We start from the raw sequence: 12,840 nt of genomic DNA, 5'->3' as shown, positions 1-12,840 counted from the left end.
GTCGGATCTCATTCAAATCGGGTTGTTTTATTTTTGGATTAATTATTTTGTCATCTTTCGTGATTGTTGAATTGCAAGTTGTAATTGTATATGATTTTGAGTAAATTACAAAAAAAATATTCTTGGATCAATTTTGTAAAAAATATAAATTGAAGGACAAAATCGAAGAAATATAAATTACAAATAAAATTTTAAAATATAAATTAAACACACATAAGTAAGGGACTAAATCGAAATAAATTTAAAATATGAGGTTTAAATTAATATAAAAAGGACTAAATTATACTCATTTAAAAAGTTATTGGCCATTTACAAAAATATAAATAACAACTAACAATGGGCCAAATGAAAATGCAAATATAAATTTAAGGACTAAATTGAATATACATAAAAGTAAAAGAATTAAAATTGAAGTAAATTAAAAAACACAAAAGGATGAAATCGAAATAAATGCAAAATGTGAAGAAATAATGAAAAATATAGTAAATTGCATTCATTTAAAAAAATTGAAGAAAATTATAATAGAGAAAATAACCTCAGTGACCAAAAATGCCTTATAATATACGATTTTAACCAACTTTTTTTGGATTTGCCAAAATGACCAACTAAATCGAAATGCGATCGATAATTCGCAACGCGATCTCCGTATCGCAAATCAGTTTCCAGATTCGCAACGCAAACATCGACTATCGCAATGCGATAGTCCAAGTTCGTTGCGACAGTCGAAGTTCACGTTGCGATTTATTCCAAATTCGTTGCGATAATCCAAGTTCGCAATGCGATAGTGCAAGTTCATTGCGATAGTCCAAGTTCGCAATGCGATAGTCCAAGTTCGTTGCGATAGTCCAAGTTCGCGTTGCGATTTATTCCAAATTCGTTGCGATAGTCCAAGTTCGCGTTGCGATAGTCCAAGTTCGTTGCGATAGTCGAAGTTCGCGTTGCGATTTATTCCAAATTCGTTGCGATAGTCCAAGTTCGCGTTGCGATTTATTCCAAGTTCGTTGCGATAGTCGAAGTTTGCGTTGCGATTTATTCCAAATTCGTTGCGATAGTCGAAGTTCGCGTTGCGATAGTCCAAGTTCGTTGCGATAGTCGAAGTTCGCGTTGCGATTTATTCCAAGTTCGTTGCGATAGTCGAAGTTCGCATTGCGATTTATTCCAAGTTCATTGCGATAGTCGAAGTTCGCATTGCGATTTATTCCAAATTCGTTGCGATAGTCCAAAATCGCAACGACTGATTGTATTGCATTTGTTTCTTAAGAATTTTCTCTAAAAAGATAGTATTCGCGCGGACGTGTCGAAGACACGTATTACCACGACCACGACCCCGACCCGAGATAAGACGAGACGGACGGCAGCGGCGGCGACACGCGAGAGTCCCCCTTGTTCTCTATCACTCAACAAGGAAGTGGGAAAGCTAAGCCTTAAATACCATTCCCAATAGTGTTTCCAATACTATGTGGGATTGAGCATTACCAACACTTGTTCCCAATACTATGTGAGATTGAGCCTTAAATAGTGATATTATTTGTGAATTATAGTTAATGATTTTAGTTTGTATGAAAAGTATTTGTGGTTCGTTTAGTTTTCATGCAATTCTAATTTATTTTCAATTGATTGTAATTGCACGATAACAATTTTTTTTATTCTCGCGAGTAATGCAATTTTTTTGAATGTTTTGCTTAAAATTGCAATAATCGCGATTGATTGTAGATTGACTTTTAATTATGACATATTTAATCGTATAATACTAATACAATTGGTTGCTGATTCAGTTGTTTTAAGGTGCATGATTGTTAATTGTTTCCTGATAATCACATAGTATTGGAAACAAGTGTTGGTAATGCTCAATTCCACATAGTATTGGAAACACTATTGGGAATGGTATTTAAGGCTTGGCTTTCCCACTTCCTTGTTGAGTGATAGAGAACAAAGGGGACTCTCGCGCGCCGCTGCCGTCCTCGTCTCATGGTCGTGGTCGTGGTAATACATGTCTTCGACACGTACGCGCGAATACTATCTTTTAGAGAAATTCTTAAGAAACAAATGCAATACCACCAGTCGTTGTGATTTTGGACTATCGCAACGAATTTGGAATAAATGCAATGCGAACTTGGACTATCGCAACGAATTTGTGATAAATCGCAACGCGAACTTGGACTATCGCAACGAATTTGGAAAATCGCAACGCGAACTTCGACTATCGCAACGCGAACTTGGAATATCGCAATGCGAATATGTAAATCGCAATGCGATAGTCGAAGTTCGCGTTGCGAATCTGGAAACTGATTTGCGATACCGGAGATCGCATTACGAATTATCGATCGCATTGCGATTTAGTTGGTCATTTTGGCAAATCCAAAAAAAGTTGGTTAAAATCGTATATTATAAGGCATTTTTTGTTACTGAGGTTATTTTCTCATTATAATATATTATATATATATATATATATATATATATAATATAATATAAGTTTATATATAATATATTTATATTATAAACTATATAATTATTATAAGCTATATATACATAAATTTTGTTTATATAAACTATATATGTATAAGCTATAAAAGTATATAGTTTATAAACTATAATTTATATTAATATAGTATATATATATATATATATATATTAAACTATATAAAATATATAGTTTATAAAATATAATTTATATTAATATAGTATATATATGTATGTATAACTAATATAAGTAATCTATATTATATTATATATATAGTTTATAGAAATATTATGCATAAACTATATAAAGTAATAAAATATATATTTTATAGAAACCCTAAACCTTAAAACTCAAAATCAATCCATAATTCCTAAAACACTAAACCCTAAACCCTAAATTATATATGTAACTTATACTACATGTATATAAAAAATATGTATAGTATATATAAACTATATATGATATATATATATAAACTATATAAAGTAATAAATTATATAGTTTATAGAAACCATAAACCCTAAATATTAAACCATAAATCTTAAACCTTAAACCCTAAACTATATATATAGACACATTTGATAATTCATATATAGTTTATATAAACAATAGTTTATATAAATTATATGTAACATTAATCTATAGTCTATAAACAATAGTTAATATATGTAACATATAGTATATGTATACATGTAAACTATATATGTAACTTATAGTACATATATATATAAACTATGTATATATATATAACTATATATATATATATATATATAACCTATAGTATGTATATACAATCTATTTATATGTTATATAAACTATATATGTAACCTATAGTTTATAAACAATAGTTTATATTAGTGTACTATATAGTTTATACTTTATAATCTATATTATATAATTTATAAACTATAGTTTATATTAATGTTAATTATCTTAACTGTAATTTATATTAATATAGTATATAGTTTATAAACTAACTATATAATTTATAAAATATAGTTATATTAATATTAATTTTATAGACTATATTTATATTAATATTAATTATATAAATATTAATTATAATATATAATTTATATTAAGGGTGTGAATTAATCTTTAAAGGCGGGAACTTATTTTCAAAAAAAAATTTAAGGGCGGGAACTAATCTTCACTTTCCATGTGACACGTTTCAATTTTCAATCATTATTGATTTTTGATTTGCATTAATATATTTTCAATTGCCATTGTTGATTGTTGGGTCAAATTAAAACTACATAATTGTTCAATGCCAATATTTTATTAATCATATTTTCGAGCTGCTCACGAGCTTTTCGAGTCGAGTATCAAGTAGCTCGTTTCAGCTCGTTAAGAATTCGAGTCGAGTCTATTTGATCCGAGTATTTATCGAGCATTGACCGAGTCGATCTCGAATAGCTCGCGATCTGTCTCATCTCGTTTACAGCCCTATTTACAGGTAATGTTAAAAACAAGCCAGGTTCATCATAGGTCATGTTGAAAACAGGTCGGGTAATATCAGTAATTTACCAGGTCAACATCGGGTTCGGGTTTATATTAGTCGGATACAGGTCGGGTTCGGATATTATTTTTTCGGTTCAATTTGAGTTCAGGTCGTTCTCAGGTCGGGTTCAGATCTACAATTTCCAGGTCCAACTCAGATTCAGGTAAACACCAATTCCGACTCGAGTCGGTTTCGAATCGCTACAACGTAGGTTAAAAGCAGTTTTAACTCGAGTCAGTTTCAGTCAGTTTACAGGTGGGGTCATCTTTTTACAGCCCTATTCTCAATTGGCTCCCACCCATAATTCTTCTAATGCTTCAGTATAACTTTCTCCTCCTCTGCCTAGTGTATCATCACCCTGATCACGATTCTGATCATATTGTTCAGCAGCCAGTTTCAAATAACCCATATATTTCACTTCGATCTTCATCTAGGGTATCTAAGCCTTCACATTAATTGAATCATTATGTTCTTTCCTGTCAATCCGCTTCTCTTTCAGATCAGAATCCTATTTCTAAGGCCATTTTTTACTCCTATTTACCTAATGTTGTTTAATTATATATTTTTTCTATTTCTCAAGCCTTTAAGCCTCAAAATTATACGGAAGCCAAAGTTGATACCAAATGGGTAGAAATAGGAGTGTTAAAAAATATCTGATTCGAATGACCCGCCGATCTAATTTAAAATTATCGGATATTTATAGTGAAAATATATGAATTTTCAGGTTAGATATTGGACCCGTTATTTTTGGCAGATTTTTGGGTTTAAATTTATTGAATTGTATTGAATTATGATTAAATTGATAGAATATATAAATTTTAATATTAAAATTATTATCGCACGAACCAAGAGATCTTATTAGTTAAAGAATTGTCTTTATTCCTTGAAGTCCTGAATTTAAGTCCCGAGTTTTTGAATATAAATTATCTTGTATCATCTCATACTAATTTAAGACATGTGCCATGATTTATAAAATAATAATATAATTCATGGTTTTTAATTTTATAATTTGAGTGAAGGTCAAAGTAAGGTTTAAACCCAAATATGTGATAAAATGTAAAACAAATAATTGGATACATATACTTTTTAATATTCTTGGGTGAAGGTAATATTTTTTAATTATTAATAATATACAATTTTTATAAATATTAACCGATTTTGATGGAATTTGATGGAGAGCTTATTAACAGATTTTGATAAGTTGAAGCGAGTGAAGTGAGAGTTTCCTTTTTCTTAGTCGCGTATGTTTGTGGGGAGTGGTCAAACTCAATTTGCCACCGCGTTTGAATTTTGACGGCTTTTGTAGTTGACTTGGAAGCCACCGTATTTGAGAAGAAGGAAAACCAACGCGCTACTTCCAATCTCACTCACTCACTCAACCACTTTCCTTCAACTACTCGTTTAAAATACCCCCTCGCTCCTCAACTCACAATTCTTCATTTCCAGCTCATCTTCCTTTTCATCTTCACTCTTCCAATTTCCATGGCTTTACAAGCTCTTAACTCTCCAACTTCACTTCCCTTTCAATCTCATGTTCATTGCCTCCACTCTTTCACCAAGGGTAAGCGTTCTAAGCGACCTCGTTTTGACCAGGAAGACGAATACCTCGCACTCTGCCTCCTCATGCTCGCACGCGGCGCTTCAGACAACTCCACCGTACAACCCCCCCAAGAAAAACTTGGCTTCAACTGCAGTGTTTGCAACAAGGCCTTTCCTCCTACCAGGCTTTGGGTGGCCACAAAGCCGGCCACCGTGATCTTATGGCCGCCAACTATGACCGCTCAACGTCAACGACCACCTCTTCCACATCCAGCGGTAGATCCCACCAGTGTTCCATCTGCCACAGAAGCTTCCCTACGGGGCAGGCCTTGGGTGGCCATAAGCGACTCCACTATGAAGGTGGCAAAGCTAACAGCGGGACCACATCTAAGAAACTAGGCTCCAGCAGTAGTACCAGCCAGAGGGGCTTCGACCTGAACCTGCCGCCTCTGCCGGAATTCTCGAGGACCAACTTCTTTGCTTCCGACGGTGATGATGAAGTGGAAAGCCCACACCCTTTGAAGAAGCCACGTCTCGTGATACGGATTCCACACAAAATGGAAGTCAACTAAACAAATACTGGAAATTTTTTCGAGGAAATTACACTACTCATTCCCTCTTTTTGATTTGTTGAACCAATATTCTTTACCCTGTATATAGCATTTGAAGAATTCCCCAACTCTCTCAATTGCTATCGTTCAATTAATTTTGTTTTAGTTCAAATATTATTTCATGGTTTCCAGCTAATTGGGAATCTTCATTCAATCAAGTTTGTTACATCTGTTACCATTACTATATCCAAGGTTTAATTATGAGAGATGTGCATCATTCATTTTATGAAAAATGAAAGCAACCAAATACAAAGGCTTATATACCAAGAATCATTGTCCAACATCATTTATATATATATATATATGTACACACTTTTCTTTGACTGGCCTATGCAAAATAAGAACCGAAGGTACCTAACCCAAGGATAGTTCCTTTCAAACTACATTTTAACGTTTCAATACAAAGTCCATAATATCATATCTTCATGCTTGTGAAATTCAATCAACTATGGAAACCTTTCTTCTTACCTTTGGAATCATAATTTGGGTTGGTATTGAATTTAAATCAGACAATTTTGTTGTCAAAGGTGGGAGATAACTGGTTTAGTTGTAAAATGAGCGTTCTAAGGCTACATTCCTTCACCTGGTAATTACATAACCCATAAGTTTTGAAACGAGTTTTATGTACCCCCAATAAAACACACCAGAATAGAAATTTACCCGCATGGCTGCAATTGTTGGCAATACTTGTTTGCATCGATAGAGTAAAGCAAGCTCGTTTGTGCTTAAATTTCTAACTTCTGACACCATGGTGTTAACTTCTGCAACCTAACCACAGAAGAAAAGACAGAAATTACATGCAAGCATAGAGAACCGATGAAAATCGATAAAAGCTGCTTTAAAGGGAAGATCTATTGTAATTAACTCATCTCAAATTCAAATGAACAAATCCAAGAAGTGCAATTTGATCAACCTATATCACGTTTACTACTGGTACAACTCTGTGCAAACAAGCCGTTAAAAGCTAACACCATATCAATTTCATCAGCTGCTGTAGTTAAATGATTTTACAAACATAAAATTTTATGTTACTAGGCGAACTTATAAAATTTTAGCGGCCGAAAACAGATTATCAATAAAAAATAAAACGAAAATATTTAAAATATATGAATTTGAAATTTTCAACAGTACGACAGCCGCTCAGTCCATCACTGTGTCAGACAAGCTCTAAGGTTTATGTTCATACGATACTTGAAATTGTGGGTATGTACGGTGATGAAAAATATCTATGCAGAGCACGAAAAGGGTAACAACCATAAGACAAATGTTGATCTATTTGTTGATAAAGGCTACAAAATTAAGAAAACATGGAAACAAACTATCCAAATAATAATCTGGTTCCTGTCGTATGGATGATTATTTTCATTCCACCTGGTTAACAAAGTCAACCAAATGCCCGCTTATCATTCAGAAAGATTAGGTGTCAAAGTAAGAACAAAAGAATTAAACCAAGGCCTTTTATACAAAGGATAAAAAATAAGAACGCCCACCGTGGGGCTCGAACCCACGACCACAAGGTTAAGAGCCTTGCGCTCTACCGACTGAGCTAGACGGGCTTGGTTGTTGAACTTCTAGGCATAACTATTGTTTATCATTTTATAAATTAATCCGAGCCAAAGACCCTACCTACCCAATCCCATTATTCATAAGTAGACGCAAAATCTAACATGTTTCAACACATATAAGAAACCTATCAAAGGTTTAATTATGAGAGAAGATGTGCATCAAAAGCTAAACCCATCATCATTCATTATATGAAAATGAAAGCAACCAAATACAAAGCTTATATACTAAGAATCCTTGACTAAAATTCGAAACACCGTTTATACATATTTACACACTTTCCTTTGACTGGCCTATACAAAATAAAACTAGAAAGGAAAGGTACCTAACCTAATTTCACTTCCTTTCAAACTACACCTTCAGAAAGACATTTATCAGTAACGAAAGAAAATCTTATACATGGCCAAACCGTTTTAATTATAGAGAGCATGATACCCACAAGAATAAAAAGGATTAATCAACCTTTAGGTGTTTGCCAAAGAATGTGTCTGCACTATCTTATTATTAAATTAACTTTTGTCTAAACTACTGCTTAGGAAAAAATGAGTCTGCAAATAAAAGGGGACCAAAGGAAACTCCGAAGTTTGGGCATTAAAGAATGAAGGGTAAGGGAGGAAAAAGGGATGAGGTCAACAAAGAAAGATTTACCTTTGATAATAATGACCATATGGAGGATGCTATTGCCTGCATTACATTAACTGCTGAAAATATTGCTTCCTTCAATTTTGGGATATCAGCCTGTACAAATAAGACGACAAGCAAGTTTTTCTCCCCCTTCTTTTTAAGACCCACATAAAGTAAAGCATTGACAGCGGAGATGCTAAAGCTTAAAGGAAATGATCAAATTTCAGAATAAGGAACTTACTCTTGCCCCACAAACTACTGGAAGGCGGAGTGTGCTTGCCGTCAGAGCTTCGATAGCCCCAGACAAATAACTGCAATAATCATGGTCCAGGACAGCCCATTCATCCAAAAAGATCATCTGCACTTATCAATGAAAATAATATGCTATAAATAAAAAAGCACACAATTTCTTGAACTGAAACATGCAATCCAAATAAGATATGGCAGACAATGAAAAACTAGTAACAATTGAGTTAAGATCAACAAAATAATCAGAAATCTTAAAACAAACAAAGAAAAAAATCAAGCCAACAGTAAACACATCTAGTAGGGAGCTATCGTTCTTACTTGCCCCTTGAGGATGGAAATCAGCTTCAAATTTTGCCTCAGCAATTGTAATTCATTTCTTTTGGCTCTAACAGATTCTAGCAGTTTTGAGGTAGTAGTCCAAGCATTATGGAGGCTTTTCTGTAATAGGAACATGTTAAAGAATTCATCCTCATTTTTACTAATTTCAAGGAAGATAATCATTTTCAAAAAAAAAATCAAGGAAGATAATCGAAAAACTTGAATTGTTAGTAAACCGAGAAACAAGAGATGGTTAAAAAGAGATAGATGTACATGTATTATTGATGACTTTTCTGTTATACGAACATGATGACAAAGGATTCTTCATCATATTTTAACACGATCAAACTCGTTTTAAGCCACAAAACAACCCTGCTGCTTGCACGCTACAGAATTTCTACACCACAAAAGTAATTATAACCAAAAAGCCAGAATGCCAAGCGCTCTAGCAGAAGTGGCCTGAATAGTTTCAGTTCTAACAGAAAACACTTTTTTTCCCACAGCACATAATTCAACTCAGTTTTGTTGGCCAGGTTCTAGAGTTTTTTAATGAAAATTTTCAAATTCCAGGCAGTATGGGCAAGATAAATTGTGACAAGCCAGGCAACTTTCTCACAATTTAACATAACATGAAACCATGATACTATATAATAATAAAAGTAAATCTTAACCATAATCCTCAAAAGGTGATGGAATGCAACATTAACAGCTACGAGTTGTGCTGCCAAATTACACTAAGAGGGAATACCTATGAATGTTGAAACAGTACAGCATGCAAACTTGAAGCATACAAACAACAAGGTAGCAATAGGACAAAGCGAGCTACTTAGTTGAATACAACAAGAGAAATTCGAAGTCAATACCTCTGTGTTAGACCTTTTGGAAGACAGAGTCGCATCTGCTCTAGCATTAACAAAACGCCACTGCAACAAATGGTTATGGAGTAACCTCAATAAATGAGCATCCGAAACTTTGTTCTCTCCAATCTTAATAGCATCACCAACTAAGCTCAAAATCGATGGCCTATTACCAAATTATCACCCAACCCAAGCTTACTCGGTGATGCAGGCCGAACTGGCCAATGAATGACCATAACTGGCCTCTGCTGTTCGATACACCTTTTGGAGACAAAGGACTGTCAGTTCCGTACTTGTCTCGTACAATTTGCTTAGAACGTGCTGTATTTTTCTTAGGAACCGGATAACCAGGATCGGACCGGCATAAACGATTAGCAGTATCTTGCCAGGACCGAGCCGAAACCATTATTCCCCGAGGCCCACGCTTAACATCACCGTCTACGGAAGAACTTTCTGGAGCTCCTGGAGTACTACCAGAAACACTTCCGGTATCAGAAGCCGCGAGATCATATTGAGGCTTAGATTTAACGGGAGTAACGGCTGTTATTTCTCTATTATCAGTCATGGAGAGCTGCAGTGCCCTAAATACATTGCCGTTAACAGAACGGTTAAAACTCTTCCTCTCGTCGGTGCAATCAACGCTTCCACTAGTAACCGAATTTGATAGCCTTAACTTTGCCGGCCACCGCTCCGCTTGCTCTGTTCCTTTCCGTGGAGTCGTTGCTACCGTTGTCTTCCACCTCTCCGGCGTCCCTTTCGTTGCCGCGCTTGGTGATGGAGCTGGTTTAGCTTTCCTACACTTATAGGAAACGGCTCACCATGAGACGAAACGGATAAATCACATTTGTTATGTTGTCACCGTTACTAGTTTTCAAATCCAAAGAATTACTAGGCAGCGGCGTCACCGCATGTCTCCTCTCCACTGCTTGCGACCGCTTGCTAGCCAATGGAGTCGTGCGTTTTGTCGTGGTCATGGCCTTCGAATGAGAAGTCCTCGTCGAAAATAACGTCAGAGGACAGATTTTGGTGGGAGGCGAGGAAGAATTTGATGAGGACGTTGACATATAACGAGAGGTGAACTTTCCGGATTTTTACGACAAGGAGTGATGGCATTGTCGGGGTCGGAGGTCAACAGCGGAGGCCGCGGCGCGTTTTGGTTTAGCGGAAGCCTCCTCCGAGCTGTTTGGGTTTTACCGCTGCGGAAACGGCAGCAGCAACCATTGCCGGCTTCTCAGAAAATTCAATTCCACAGTCTGATTCTTTAATCTCACTCTCCCAATTCCTCCAAAAATTTACTTCCAATTATTATTTATTTTTTTTTTAAAATGAAAAATCAGAACTCAGACAGTTTAGGATTTATGTTTTAAAAACATTGGAATTGAAAATATTTTTTTTCTTTATAAGTTGGAATTTGCAGAGAAAAAAAAAAAGGAAGGCGGGAAAAGTAGCGTTGGCGTCCAAAGAGGGAGCGGAAAAACGAGAAATGTTTGGCTTAGGATAGCATAAGGAGTATGGAGATTTTAATTAGTGATTTTAAAGTGTGAGGGGGAGACGGGGTTTTATTCGCGTGGAGGAGGGACAAGGTGTGTTGTGCAAGTGAATTGGAGAACTCCTTACACGTGTAAGCTACTTTTGTTGTTTTTATTTTAATCGTGGAACTTGGTCATAAAATTTAGGGATTTAAACTTTCAAAAGATTTAAAGATTACATTAAATTTTAAAAAAAATTAAAGAGTTAAGTTTACATTTTTTACAAAAATAAAGTTTGGGGCCAAACTAAAATTTTTGAGGTTTTGAGAGATTTGATGGGAATTTTTAAAAAAATATTGGAGAGTTTAATTAAAAATATTCAAAAATTTTAAATTTAATCTGAATTTTTAAAATATTATGAGAGAGAAATTGAATTTTTAAAATTTTAAGAGTCTAATTTATATTTTTTAAATTTTAGAGGGACCGTGGTTCCATTAGTCCTAATGCCTCTGATTTAGGATATGATTATATGGAAGTAATGTTAACCTTACGAGTGACGTTAACCTTACGATAGTTAACTAGTAAATCATCATTAGTTGAAAAATCAGTAGACGGAAGTAATGTTGAATTTAGTAAAAGTAATGTATTAAATATAAGAATTTCTAAATCAGTAGTTAGATAGTTAACTAGTGATGCGAATAAATAAATAAACAAAATTTAGAAAAAGAAAGAAAAGGCTGACGGAAGTGCGATCGAGGCATTCCGAATAATTAATCTGGTAGATCTCATAAAGCAAGCTTGTTAAGTATATTTAAAAACAAAAAAAATTAAAGTTGTTTTTACTCAATGGGTAAAGGCATACTTTGGGGTGCAAACAAGAAGACCTTCTTTGAGTTCTTCCAACTCCACCTCAATCCCCACCAAACAGTTTACTATTTTAACTTTAATAATTATTAGACATATTAACCCTAAATTTTGTTCATAAACATGGCTTTCCTTGAATGATAATATGTGTTATATGTTCGAAGAAAATTTCTCCATTCGTCGGGACGTTTGATTAGTTTGTATTCCTTAAATATAAATTTATGATTAGTTATAAAGTATGGATAAGACCTCTAATAAGTAAGTCACTCGATAACACCACGTGATGCGTTAGAAAAAAAAATTAAAATCTAATTATCAGATCTACTTAATCTGTTGAACTATAAAAAGTCATGATGATCCTATAAATTAAGGTTAACACGTACTAAAAATCACTATAAATACTCCAATCGCAATTAAACAAGGAGATGAATTGACCGTAACCGACCAACCTTTTTTTCTTATGATAATTCTTCTTCTCTCGTTCAAATATCAAATAATAATCTCTCATTACTACAATTTCCCATAATTACACATGAACATAACATTAATGGCCAATCATTAATCTACTGATACAAACCTATATTCCTTTTCGTTTCCACGCTTTTACTTCAAATAACCTTTTCTTACTAAATCTTAATCTTATAAATTGTATTTTAATAAGAGTTCTAACTTAGATCTTAAAATGACATTGTTAAGATATATATCTAGATAAATTAATGTCTATAAATCAAATCAAACTTACATATTAGATTAACACTTCATGCTTACTCAAGCCCAAACTGAC

The 12,840-nt window shown here is 34.1% G+C and overlaps 1 non-coding gene and 2 pseudogenes across 1 annotated transcript; 1 reads left to right on the top strand and 2 right to left on the bottom strand.

Moving 5' to 3' along the window:
* Positions 1–5,394: 5,394 nt before the first annotated feature.
* LOC120175292 lies at positions 5,395–6,088 on the top strand (annotated as a pseudogene).
* A 338-nt stretch (positions 6,089–6,426) lies between these two features.
* On the bottom strand, positions 6,427–10,944 carry LOC120175286 (annotated as a pseudogene).
* TRNAK-CUU lies at positions 7,596–7,668 on the bottom strand. The gene has a single exon. It is a non-coding gene; the product is annotated as a tRNA-Lys (tRNA).
* Positions 10,945–12,840: the final 1,896 nt, after the last annotated feature.

This window comes from Hibiscus syriacus, unplaced genomic scaffold (assembly GCF_006381635.1).
Source record: "Hibiscus syriacus cultivar Baekdansim isolate YM2019G1 unplaced genomic scaffold, ASM638163v2 tig00112184_pilon, whole genome shotgun sequence".
NCBI lineage: Eukaryota > Viridiplantae > Streptophyta > Magnoliopsida > Malvales > Malvaceae > Hibiscus > Hibiscus syriacus.
The sequence above is the reverse complement of the archived record's forward strand: the minus strand, read 5'-3'. Positions and strand labels throughout refer to the sequence as shown.